Source organism: Mya arenaria, chromosome 1 (assembly GCF_026914265.1).
Source record: "Mya arenaria isolate MELC-2E11 chromosome 1, ASM2691426v1".
NCBI lineage: Eukaryota > Metazoa > Mollusca > Bivalvia > Myida > Myidae > Mya > Mya arenaria.
In genome coordinates, this window is record NC_069122.1 from 20,459,496 (window position 1) to 20,474,059 (window position 14,564).

A 14,564-nucleotide genomic window follows, 5' to 3' on the forward strand; every position below is an offset into this window, starting at 1 on the left:
CTGCAGTGGAAAGTTGCCCATGATCTGTAGATATCTAAGCCAGGTTCAATATGTGCGCAATGGGAACTCCTCCGTCATTATCCATTAAAAGAACCTCAGATGTATGCGTTAGATTTATTATTATCAAACCTCTGATGGATGAGAACTATTCTTCCACGTTATGTATTTTAACGTCCGCTGCAGTATGTTGATGTACTTGATTATATGCAAATTGGCATATCCAGGTCTCCGTCTGGATGGAGAATATATATATGTATATATAAGAGCAGTCGACCCCTTCAGGGTCGAGCATGCTTTTCTCTGAATGGATCAGTTGCGTCTTTGGTCTCGCACGTTAAAAATGGTGGCAGTCAAGAATCAAAAGCGTCGTAATTAAGCTCAAGTCCGCCTAAGAAACAGACGCTATAGGTCAGGGGTTAATCCAATAAGTTGAAGTGTTCGCGACATGACTGATCCGAGAGATGCCGGTAGCAGGGAGGTTATATTTAATAAGCTATTCTACACATAATACAAGTATTATGTTCCTATTTGTACTCAATAATGGGGTTTTAACTCATTTAGCAAAAGTAATCAACAACTTCCATCCCCACTCCCGATAAAAATAAAATACTACTAAATGTGCTGTCCACCAATTTTGTCATAGCATAAATTGCAGGTCAGAGGTTTTTTTTAAATACTGTAAACTTAAAAATGCAAACATTACTATTTCAGGCCTTTGTAATAATCGATTGCAAATCAAAGCTTGTCAAAGATAAATTACAGAAACGACTGAGAGGAATCATGATTATCTCAAATATGGGAAAAGAAAACACTTGATGCATATCAAATCCTGAGGAAGCCTGTTAAGTAATATTGTAAAATGGTAACTGATGAAAATCATAAACAAGTTTAAAAAGACAGGAAAATGGATAAAAATTTAATTTAAATTCCCGATGGTCTTGCTTTATTTGAAAATGAACAATCCCTACAACCATTTTACATTAGGCTTGAAGGGTCGGGCTTGATGGGTAGTGTTAATTTCAATCACTTTAGAAACTCCACTTGAAGTCGAACATACTCTAATCACAAAAAATATGAACTTATTATCTGCACAAACACATATGACATAAAAATTGCATCATAGATTTTAACACCAGACTGGTTATATAGATCTAGTTATATATCACAAGACTAATCGCCTTTCAATATCTATACATCAACTCTATTGACAGTATGAAAACCACAATTTAATTTATAATGCACCTGCATATATGTTTTACACTATTTAATTGCCCCTTCATTAAAGATGCATGTAGATACAGGCTCTAATATATATGACTTCATCTTTTTTAAGAAGATGAAGAAAATGGATCTAACATTGTAATCTAGTGTACTTCCAAGAAAAAGCAAGTAAAATCAAAGCTGGATCTCTTTAAGTCAACTCTCTGATAATATGACTAATATTTTGGAGACCCAGTTTCTTATACTATAGAACTGTAATATAATTTTACCAGAAAATTATTTTAGCCAAAACTGAATTCCTGTTAGTGAACTATATTTCAAGGCATATATTTCTATGTGATACTTATTAGTATATGTCATATGATTCACTTGCATAAAAAATATTTCATCTCTTGCACATTTATTGTGAGTTCCGGGGGACGCGGGGGGATGGATAAAATGTCCGGGGGATTTTTCCCCCATCAGGGATATGGCATGTATTTGTCATAAAAAATGGAGCTTATAATTATTGTGTTCTTTCAAGCAAATAACTAAACTTGGACTCTTTTAAATCAATTGGCTGATGTTATACGACTGTACATTTCTTGAGTTATCAAAACTGGTTCTTTTTTAATGTATGGAAAATGATATTTTTACCCCAATTGAATCACTTTAAGTCAACAAGAGATGTTTGTCAAACATTATGCCCCCACTGAGCGCCATGTTGTCATGATTATATGGACAATTGAATGCAATATGCATGGACCGAAATGACAGCTGATTTGTTGCTGTTTTAAGATTATGACAATTTAAGTGTGAGGATAAAGTGTGTTATGACCGTCATGACCTTTGACTCTATGAACTCAAAATCCAGAGTCATCAGCTGGTCACCAGAAACCTAAATGTCAAGTTTGAGGGCCATGGGTGCAGGCATTGTCAAGTTATTACAAGACAAGTTTTTTTCGTTCAAGGTCACTGTGACCTTGACCTTTGACCCGATGACCGCTTAAATCATAAGGGGTCATCTACAAGTCAGATGCAACTCCAAGTCAAGTGAAGGCCATGGGTTCAGGCGTTGTTGAGTTATCACTCAGACAACCTTTTACCATTCAAGATCACTGTGACCTTGACCTTTGGCTCTATGAATCCTAAAATCAATAAGGGTGATCTACTGGTCAGGCTTAACATCCATGTCAAGTTTATTGATCATAGGTTCAGGCATTGTTGAGATATCAGTGGGGGAAGATTTGCTAACTTTTTTGCGTTAAAGGTTACTGTGACGTTGACCTTGGCCTGATGACCCCCAAAGTCGATAGGGGTCATCTACTGGGCAGGCCCAACCTTCATGTCAAGTTTGATGACCATAGGTCCAAGAATTGTCGAGTTTGCTTGCAAGGTCACTGTGACCTTGACCTTTGACCCCAAAAATCAATAGGGGTCATCTACTGATCAGGCCCAACCTCCATGTCAAGTTTGAGGGCCATGGGTGCAGGCATTGTTGAGTTATCACTTGGACAACCTTTTATCATTCAAGGCCACTGTGACCTTGACCTTTGGCCCAATGACCCCTAAAATTAATAGGGACAATCCTCTGGCCAGGCTCAATCTCCAAATCTAAGTTTGAGGACCATGGGTGCAGGCATTGTCGAGTTATCACTCGGACAACCTTTTACCATTCCAGGTCACTGTGACCTTGACCTTTGGCCAGATGACCCCCAAAAACAATAGGGGTCATCTAGTGGTCAGGCCCAACCTCCAAGTCAAGGTTTAGGGCCATGGGTGCAGGCATTGTTGAGTTATCACTCGAACAACCTTTTACCATTCCAGGTCACTGTGACCTTGACCTTTGGCCCAATGACCCCTTAAATCAATAGGGACCATCTTCTGGCCAGGCCCAACCTCCAAATCAAGTTTGAGGGCCATGGGTGCAGGCATTGTCACGTTATCACTCGGACAACCTTTCACCATTCCAGGTCACTGTGACCTTGACCATTGGCCAAATGACCCCCAAAAATAATAGGGGTCATCTAGTGGTCAGGCCCAACCTCCAAGTCAAGTTTGAGGGCCATGGGTGCAGGCATTGTTGAGTTATCACTCGAACAACCTTTTACCATTCAAGGACACTGTGACCTTGAGCTTTGACCCATTGAGCCCAAAAAACAATAGGGGTCAGCTACTGGTCAGGCCCAACCTCCAAGTCAAGTTTGAGGGCCATGGGTGCAGGCATTGTCACGTTATCACTCGGACAACCTTTTTCCATTCAAGGTCACTGTGACCTTGACCTTTGGCCTGATGACCCCCAAAAACAATAGGGGTCATCTACTGGTCAGGCCCAACCTCCATGTCAAGTTTGAGGGCCATGGGTGCAGGCATTGTTGAGTTATCACTCGGACAAGCTTTAAAATTATTTTACCATTAAAGGTCACTGTGACCTTGACCTTTGACCCGATGACCCCCAAAATCAAAAGGGGTCATCTACTGGTCAGGCCCAACATTCATGTGAAGTTTGATGACCATACGTCCAGGAATTGTTGAGTTATCACTCGGACAAGCTTTGGTCTACCGACGGACCGACCGACCGACATACCGACATGCCTGTGCAAAGCAATATACCCCTCTTCTTCGAAGGGGGGCATAATTACTCTTTTCAATACATGTGTTCACAGCTTGAGAGACATCAAAGCTGGATCCCAATTGGTAATGCTTATGGCCAGTACTTTACAAATTAGTCATTTTCAACATGATCTGATTTTGAATCCCCTACATCATTTAATAAAGAATAAATATTCCTTTTTAACCTCCAACATCTTCCAACATGTACCGCATTTTCGATCAATCAGTAAGTAACTGTAAATCATTACCTAATGATTTGTAAACAACAAAAACAACACCGCAAAATATGTTAAAATGGCCACTCTGATAATGGTCCCTTATGTTTGTATACCAAAGTATAATTTTCTATGTGAACTTACCGGTTTATCTGTGTTTTTGCTTATTATTTGTACACGTGTGTCCTTTTTCCCCAAAAATGATTTACAAAGTTCTAAGGGGCATAACTGTAAAAGGCTACAGTACACTAAACTCGTGAACTCCATATAACTTGACTGGCGTTGATTACCCGCCCAAAGAATCTGTATTACATTCGGGTATAACGAAACAAAATCATGCAGTTGTCAAATTCTTCCTTGTTATGGACGATATCCTGAAATATCAGAATCTCTCGTATCCGTGTAAAAATGATAGAAAACAGCAGTTATCTAAAACTCAAATTGAAAATTAGCAAAGATAAAATAACAAAGGGAGGTAACCAGTTTCTTAATAAGTAACAAACAAAGGGTATTTCTACTCACATATCTGTTGAACAAGTACTCGTACTTGTATCTCTTTGGCATGTTTACCATGGTAATGCGTCGGTCGAACGTCCGCACAACGAGCCGGGTTCGAATCTGGTGACCACTTTAATTAATTGCTAAAATGGCAGTCTCTGTATAGCATAACCAACAGGATGGTTAAAACGAATGGAATTTACCACCACCTTAAAATCCATTTTCATTTCCCAAGTCCTTTCATAATAAGTCACTCTGTTTCTGTCACAAATGCGTTTAAATCCAAAGTTGTGTGGGTGAATCTCTTAAGGTACTCGACACCATGACAACACAAGGTGCATACGTCCGTACAATGATCCCGGGTTCGAAACTGGTGCTGACTAGTTAAAGCAAATAAAATGGCCCACCACTTCAACATGGAAAACTAACATGAGTATATAATAGTATATGTACCTACACCATTACAAAACACATATATATGTGAATAATTAAAGGTCTTCCTGAAATGTTTATCACGTGTATTATTATATAAATAGTCGTATTCGTCTTCCTGAAAAAAATCTCAAATTTTTATAAGACCAACATCCATGTACAATCGATAACACAAAACTGCAGGTATTTTAAGATCAAAACTGACACAATATTATTCTTTTTTAAAGATTACTGCAATTTCTGAATGCAATCAATTACAATAGGCTGTTTTACTCACGTATCTGTTGAGAACTGTATAATTATCTAACACGCAACAACATTTAAATGGACGCCAGACGTCACTGCGTTAACGCTGCCAACGTCAACGTGCCCCTTGTGCAGAAATACCAAGCCCTCCTGAAAAAGATAAATAATGACAAAACTACTTAGTAATCTAAACCAGACCTTCAACATTATCTATGTTAAACAGTAAAACACAGTTATTTAAGAAACCACTGCATGTTCATTACTTCAAATCATGGAAAATACACTTAAATCTGCTAAATGCACATCAGAATCACATCAATGCGAAATAATGGCATACATGATTAAAAAAGCAAACACTGACCTTCCTAAGAAGAATAAACTAAAGCTAGTGAGATATTTTTCAAGCTGACCACTTGACTTTCAGTTTAAATTTTCCCTCTGAAAATGACCAAATACCTTCAAACACGTGACTGATTTAAAACTCGCGAAAGTAATTATAAGATTATCTGGTTAACTTTACCAAAAGAAACAAATAAGACAGGACAATTTAACTCCCTTCTACACAAAATATACACAAAAGCGTTTAAATGCAATGTATGACCATTGATTGACTAAGTTAAATTGTGAATATAACCCTTGATCAATTTCCAAAGGGTCATTTTTCACGCAACGAAGGGACATAAATTAACGGCCGGGGTCAGTTATATTCGTTAAAGATTCAAGATTCAACTTAGTTATTAAGTAACTTGAACACAAAGTGCTCCTCATTACATGACAGATATAATACATTCAATTAAACATATATACAACGATAACATGATGGGTTTGAAATCTCAGACATGAGAAAAGAACTGATAATCAGTATTTTGACATAAAACTTTAACATTAGATACTTTTACATTTAACCAGTTGTGGTTTTACATTACTAGCCCAATTCGTGTTCCCTTTCGCATAATCTGATAAAAGATTATTATACAATGTACTTACGATAATATTAATGCTATTTAGTGTTTTACACCAAAAGTTTATAATTCGTGTGTGTCTTGTAATATCCCCAAATTTCACAACCGACGGTGTCAAAATTGAATGTTACACCGGCGTAAATATAAACACAGCCTTAGATATTATGCATTGCGTAGTGTGTTTGATGCTCCTCTTTCTGTTAAAATTTTGACAAAATAGTTTGATAAGAGTTGCATTGATTATAAATGAAAACATTGAATCTCATATGTCACGGGTGTTTTTACAATGTAGTTCACATTTTTAAACCTTCTTGAAAAAGACATTTCATGACAGTTAAACCCCTCCAAGGTGGCTTGACTATCTTCGCTGCTTCTGAAATTGTACAGAACCGGGGTTGATATTTCTCTATTTAGAATATCAAAATCGTTTTTGAAAATAGTTTTAGTTGTGTCAAAACCAACGGATTTTCATCTGAATTCCTCCCGATCCTACAAGGCACTCGCCACGGCCAATCCTGTAGTCCGCAATTTTATATGATCTTTATTGATGATTTATGCTCCATTCAATTGTAACCACGGCCCCTCAAGTCCGGGGATTAGCGGGGACTTTGACTTTTGGTTCAGCCAACCCCGGCTAAAATTCACGCCTTGCGCGGACGAACTGAAAGTAAAATCCCCGCCAAATGCCCACGCACTCAAGGGACCTTAGGTTAGGCCCATTCGCCGCTATATTTTGCGAGAAGACAAAACCACTGCATTCACCCCGCACCGGGCGGGGCCACCTGAAAGGTAAAAACACGGCCCATTTCCCCGGTATACCCCCAGACTTGGGGGGCGTGGTTACAATTGACTGGTGCATTACTACATAAGATTGATGCCTGCAACAAGAGCTTTAAGATACATAACATGTTGTACGCTTGCCCTACGTCGGCTGACGATATGGTCATTATTTCTAATGTAAAAAGTGGTCTCGACGAACTTTTAGTCTAAGATGTCTCTTTTCACCATGCCGAAAAGGAAAGTTATAATTATAATCTATCAAAATGTTTTAGTATTTAATGAAAATAAAAAGAGTCCTTGGACATGCAAACTTTGCGATTATTTAATTGATGAATCAAATTCATGATATAACCACCTTGGAATACTTAGTTATATATATTTAAATATCAAGAAAAACATTACAGTGTGACAAACTGCGGAATCGATAAAAACGGACTAAACCCAATTACAATGAATCACCTCAAAACGCATTTACGAAACGTTCTCTCAGCTGCTCTATACGGTAGCGAACTATGGAGCGGTGTCACTTCGAAGCGGTCCCCCCCCCCTTGAAAATAATCCACCTGCAATGAATTAAGTGGATCCAAGGGGCCCCAAAAGAATCACGCACACACTTTGTACTTAGTTGTCTTGCAACCCAACCAATTCAAAATATCATTGATTCGAAAAAATAGCATTCTTATGTCAATTATGTCACGCTGATCCAAATATGGAATTCAAAAAAGTCTTTGTCAACAGTGACAGCCTATAAAAGTTCAGGGATTTATTCCGGATATATATTTTTATAGTATCCTAGGTAAATATGAACTCACCTCATACTTAACAGACCGGTAAGTCCGTGTTTCCAAACACATTCGTGTGGAAAAGACCTTGCAAATCAGCCATTGATGAACATGTGACAAAATTGTGGAAGAGTAGAGTACACGAAGACGAAAACCTCATATGTTCTCCATTTTTTCACTCCACATATGAAATTTGCTTCTCAGTTTATAAAAAAGCAATGTTTCTCATTGTTTGGCATAAATTAAGGTGTTTTTTTTGTCCATATTATTGAAAATGAACGATGCCGGCTATGGTCCACCCTTATAAACCTCTTAGTTGAAGAACAATTTAGAAGCCCGATTTTATTAAATCTGATCCATCAACTTGTTGAGATGCAACGAGGATTCCCCGATCTCGACATCACTGATGAATGTCGAATCCAGTGCTTTACCATTGTTTACTATTGTTTCAAACTTTCAAGAAATATAAATTATTGTTTCAAACTTTGCAAGAAATATAAATTGACAATAAATGCCATTGTAACCACAACAAAATGGTAAACACACTTTAATTTAAACGTCAGAGCCAATGTATTGTTTGTGTATATTGTAAATAACCCTGTGCTTTATGCACCAGTCGACTGTATAACCACGGCCCCCAGGTCCAGGGATTAGCGGGGACTTTGACTTTCCGCACCCCAGGGACCCTAGGTAAGGCTCGTTCCCCGCTATATTTAATGCGAAGACAAAACCACCGTATTCACCCGGCACTGCGGAGCCACCGGAAAGGTAAAAACACGGCCCTTTACCCCTGCTATCCCCGGACCTGGGGGATTCGTGGCTACAATTGACTGGTGCATTATATGTGTCCATAACGTGTGTGTGCGTGTGTGCGTGTGTACGTGCGTGCGTGTGTGTGTGATGTTGTGTTTTTTTACTATGTCTATACATTGCATTGTATCGTATGTATTTGTGTATGTGTATAACCTCTACTTCTCCTCACATTTTGGAGGATAAACAGAATAAACTTAACTAAACTTTACTAACGCACACACACGCACACAACGCACATACACACACACACATACATACACACACGCACATGAACGTACGTATACGCTGAAACACACGTACGCACACATGGCCACACGCACAAGCACGCATTCACATTAAGATAAATATATATTTCAAATGGTTAGAAAGATGATATTAATGTTTATATTATCAGTGCATTAAAATGATGTTTAATTTTGTTTACCAACGTATTGTTTGTTGCCACTCTTTAATACCTTGTTATTCTGTTCTCCAGACCTTACCATGCACTCAAAGTCTCTGTTGCGCGTAAAGGCAATTTCAAAAGGTTAAGGGCAAGGTTAAATGTTGCACCAACGCAGAATGTCACACTTTACGTAATATGTCACAAGGCTGACGCAAAATGTCGCGACCAACGCTAAATGTCGTAAAACCGATTGACGTTATATGTCGCATCTGTAACGCCAAATGTCGCAAACAATTATCCTGCCGCTTATCTGTATGTTGAAGATATGATGATGTGTTTTGTTGAGGGAATGATTATGTCTATTTTGTTGACGGTATGTTGATGTATATTGTTGAGGGTTTGCGTATGTGTTTTATTGAGGGTTTGCGTGCAATGTATTTGTATAGCTGAGGGTATGCGTATGAGTATTGTTGAGGATATGCGTATGTGTATTGTTGAGGTTATGCGTATGTGTATTATTGAGGGTATGCGTATGAGTATTATTGGGGGTATGCGTATGTGTATTGTTGAGGGTATGCGTATGTGTATTATTGAGGGTATGCGTATGAGTATTGTTGAGGATATGCGTATGTGTATTGTTGAGGGTATTCGTATGTGTATTATTGAGGGTATGCGTATTAGTATTATTGAGGGTATGCGTATTTGTATTGTTGAGGGTATGCGTATGTGTATTATTGAGGGTACGCGTATGTATACTGTTCAGGTTATGCATATGTGTATTTTTGAGGGTCTGCGTATGTGTTTTATTGAGGGTATGCTTATGTGTATTATTGAGGGTATGCGTATGTGTATTATTGGAGGTATGCTTATGTGTATTGTTAGGGTATACGTATGTGCATTATTGAGAGTATGCGTATGAGTATTGTTGGGAGTATGCGTATGTGTATTGTTGAGGGTATGCTTATGTGGATTGTTGAGTATATGTGTATGTGTATTGTTAAGGATGTATGTGTGTGTATATTGTTGAGGGTATGCGATGTGTAGTGTTGAGGGTATGATGATGTGTCCTGTTTGGGGTATGCGTATGTGTATTGTTGAGGATATGCTTGTATGTTTTGTTGAGGGTATGTATACGTATATTGTTCATGGTATGCTTATGTGTATTGTTGAGGGTATGTGTATTGTTGAGGATATGATTTTGTTTATTGTTGAGGATATATGTGTGTGAATTGTTGAGGGTATGCGATGTGAGGGTATGCTTGTGTGTAGTGTTGAGGGTATGATAATGTGTCTTGTAGGGGTATGCGTATGTGTATTGTTGAGGGTATGCTTGTGTGTATTGTGGAGGCTATGCTTACGTATATAGTTAAGGGTATGATTATGTGTATTGTTGAGGGTATGCTTGTGTGTATTGTTGAGGGTATGCTTGTGTGTATTGTTGAGGGTATGCTTAATATTTAGAAAATGACGTGATTATCGTGGTTTGCCATCTTTGTTGAAAAAATACCAATACATTTCAGCTACTTCCCCCTGTTGAATTGGTTTTCAGTCATATCAAACATTAGTGGCGGAAATCAGGAACCAGTCACTGCTTTATTTATTGCTAAGTTTAACACGTTGTTGATGCATGCATATAATTTAACTTTTAATTACTTGGTATTAAAGCATAATTTGCTTCTAAATGGTTGTTTCATTTATTTTTGATTCATAACGTTTTAATGGCATTCAATTAGAGTTGAATGAACGACATCTAAATATAAGCTGATACATGTATTAATATTTGGGAACAACAATAGCAAACCCACATGTACTTATGAAATTATTCCAGTTAACTAAGATTTGTCTAAAATTAACCATTTAAAAAGGTATATGATGAGTATATGAATGATATACATGAATAAATTTGAGCGCGTCAAAAAGACCAAAGCAGTGATATGTCTGCTAACAACTATGGAACCCGATTAATTATATTCTTCAAATTCATATTCTAAACGGTAGAACTGAGGGTGATATTCCAGGTAAAGCAACATGTGCAGGAATCAGTACTGTGGACTATTTTCTGTGCAGCGCTCACATTGTAAAAGATGCACTCTTACTCCCAAAAAAGACTTACCACAATTTATAATAGTGTTTTTATATTACTTTAATAATGAATACATGTCGAAAACAAAGGTTTTTTTTATGAAGGAACATTTCATGTATTCCAAATGCATTTGTCAAACTATTTAACTTTCTTTTTGAACACTGTGTCATACCTCGATTATGCAGTGTTGGAGTAATTAATCATGTTTTTTTTATAAAATAAGGATGACCCATCAAAACCTGTTAACTATCGACCTACGAGTCCATGTATATCTGTGCTTGGTTGTATGGGGTAACTGTTCACTTGCGTAATTAATAATAGACTAAATTATTTTGTCGAAACCAATAATTTCTATTGTTTCCCACATTGTGTTCGTTTAAACACGTATACATGCTTTCAAATGCTTTTTACAAATTTATTTCGTTTCATGCAAACATTTTAAGCGAGAAAAATGTTTCATGGCAAACAAAATGGCGTATTTGGAATTAAAAATACCGATTCTGGGACCAACTTTTGCCTGGTAAGTTGACTTTTTCTTTAATTTTTGAAAAATGGATGCGTCCAGTGTGTGGCGAAATACATATTCTTCAATCGACATCTTAGTTTGGTATCATAACTTTAAAGATAAAAAAAGATTTTGACAGATTGTGGCTCAGGAGGAAATCTTTACAAATATATATGTTGAATTTATCCTCATATTTTTCGTATTTTCTCGGCAAATATGGCATATCTGTGCATGTTGTATCCGTGTTTGCATGTTTAAATTCCTAACTTCCAAACATCATGGTTACTTCTCGACAGTACACGTTTCCTGGTCGATTGTTTTATATCTTAACCCCCAATTTGTTCAGTGCAAGCACTCTCGAACAAACTCTAATTTTCAAAGACTGAGTGATGAAGTAATAAGTTTGAAAAGGCAAAATTCTCAATGAGCATCTAGTACTGACAGCAAAATTGAGTCTGTACAGAAAAATGTAAACAATACTCAGCTAGACATAAACAAGTTCAATGGCATGTTACAGAAACGAATGCAGTCAATTATGGATATACTGAAATCTCGTCAAGGAAAATCAGAGAGTCGGCGTGAAATAAAAAATCCCGAATTTACAATAGACACCAATAACGAGGCAAGTTGCAATGAAGATGTACAATTGCTTCCAGAGACAACATTGTTGATTGGAGATTCTATTCTCAAGAATGTAAATTCTAGAGGACTAGAAAATGTTGAAATTCGAATGATAAGAGGGGGCAAAGTTAACCATGTTGTTTTTAGGTTGGGAAAATGACAAGTAGACAACTTGAAAAACGTTATTCTGTATATCGGTGGGAACGATGTATCTGATGGCCAGGATCTTCACGAAATGTATAAACAACTGAAAGATGAAATAGAATCAGTACAACGTAGAAATCCGTACTGCGAAATGTAAGTTTGCACCATTTGTCTCCGAGCCGACCGTTAGACAGACATATTTAGTTAATAAAATGCTGGCAGCGCTGTGCGAAAAAACGGGAGCCAAACTTATTACATTATTAAGTTTGTATCCGGAGTATTATAACCACGACGGTATTCATTTGTTCAAAAAAGGAACACGTGCTTAGGTTCGAGCAATTAACACGTCGGTGAAAAAAATTCGAAGGTCATCAGACGCAGGAAGTTATCACTCCGAAATCGGCGGTGCAGTGCGAAACACACATAAACCCGAAGCAGCTTATAGGACGGATCGTCATAGAAAATCTGCGGGACGACGCGGTGAAATAACAAGGATCGAGGCACTCGGACAATATAAACAATAAATCCCCTCGGCAAAATGTTGCCGGTGTAACGTTGTAAACTGACTCCCATAGAATAATGACCCCCAGTCATTATTTTATAATGAATAGTGACTCCCCGGTCATAACTCCCCCACACGTAGAAAAATGACCCTCACATAGAATTGTGACCCCCTATAGAATAACGACCCCCCCCCCCCCAGCCCAAACCCTAACCCTGACCCATCTAAGGTACACTTACAACACAATTATCCCTACCGATAGGGATCGGAGAAAAATATGGTAAAGGCAACCGTCTGTGCGTGCGTCCTTGCGTGCGTACGTGCAACATATTTTTTGTTACCGCAACTCTTTATTCATCATTGGACGGAATTGATTCAAACTTTCAGGGATTACTTCTACCGATGCCTAGTTGTGCAGAAAGAAAAAATGGATTTGCTCCACCTGTTTGGGAGTTATGGCCATTAAATTCGAACAACATCTTATTGTCATGTGCGTCACAAGTCATAAAACATTGGTCTTCCCAACAACCGATTTGCATATTTTATGCCTTATATTGATATAATTGTTTTCTTTTTTTTTCTACTTAAAAATGCCTGAAAAGTGAAACAAATACCCCAAATCCAAAGAAGGATGTCTCTTTAACAATATCCTGAAATTTGATAATTTCTAATGACGAGGAGCGTCACAGGTAATAAAACCACTGGGCTACCCCACACCCGTTTCGCCTATTTTTGGATGTATATATGAGTGACATAAAGGTAACATAAAGAAGGTTAAGGGTATTTGACATCACTTTCAGGGGTGGCATAAAACATTGTGCTTTTCCACGTATGAATTGCCTTTTTTACAATCTTGCACTCCAGAAAATGAACTATTTTACCGTCAATAGCATTTTTTAGTGATTTTATTTTGGTCAAAATACATCCTTACGCCGGCCAAATCCTAATAGCCTCTTATAGAACAATACCGTAATCAAGTTGTTAAATTAAACGACACGATCTAAGCTAAAGGCGCTATATAAAAATATTTAGCTGTTGCGGAACTACGAAATATAGTTAGTACATTTGTACTTGATGTTTTCAATCTTTAAACATAATTCAAGAGAGTGGTTTACATAGTTAAATATTGTTGTCAAGGAGATTGTTTATAAACAATATCAAAGATGTTATGCTTAGCTAAGTAAATAAAAAATTATACTTTTTATAGTTAAGTAAATAATGTCAATACTTACCGGTAATAATAAACTATTATTGAAAATTTTGTTTTATGTTTGACAAATGTCGCAATATACAAAATGAGATGAAGCGTTAAACCTATGAATCGATGCACTCGATGAAAGATTGTTCCGAAAAATGACCAAAATCATTGCTCCCCTGCAATTCATGCTGGTCGTAATGGCCATTAAATTTCAATGAATTAGCTGTTAGCAGATAACTGATAAAATTGCATGGATAACCAAGTCAGCCCTTTAACCCTTAGCACAAAACCACTGAATGGAACATTATGCATATGCTACTAAAATCCAGGTATATGCTGGCATACAGGGGTTTCCTTCTAAATCGAAAATTGGATAGGATTTCTTGGCATGATTTTCATCAAGGCATATAATATGCATGTGATATCACAAAACAATGAAACACGTATTAATTAACATCAAATAAAACAATGAACAAACATGTCAAACACAAAAAAAGAAACTTTACTAAACCAATCCCTATTTGGAGGCGACTACTCAGTGTAATATGCATTTTTTGGGGTCGAGGATTTTATTGGTCCCAGACG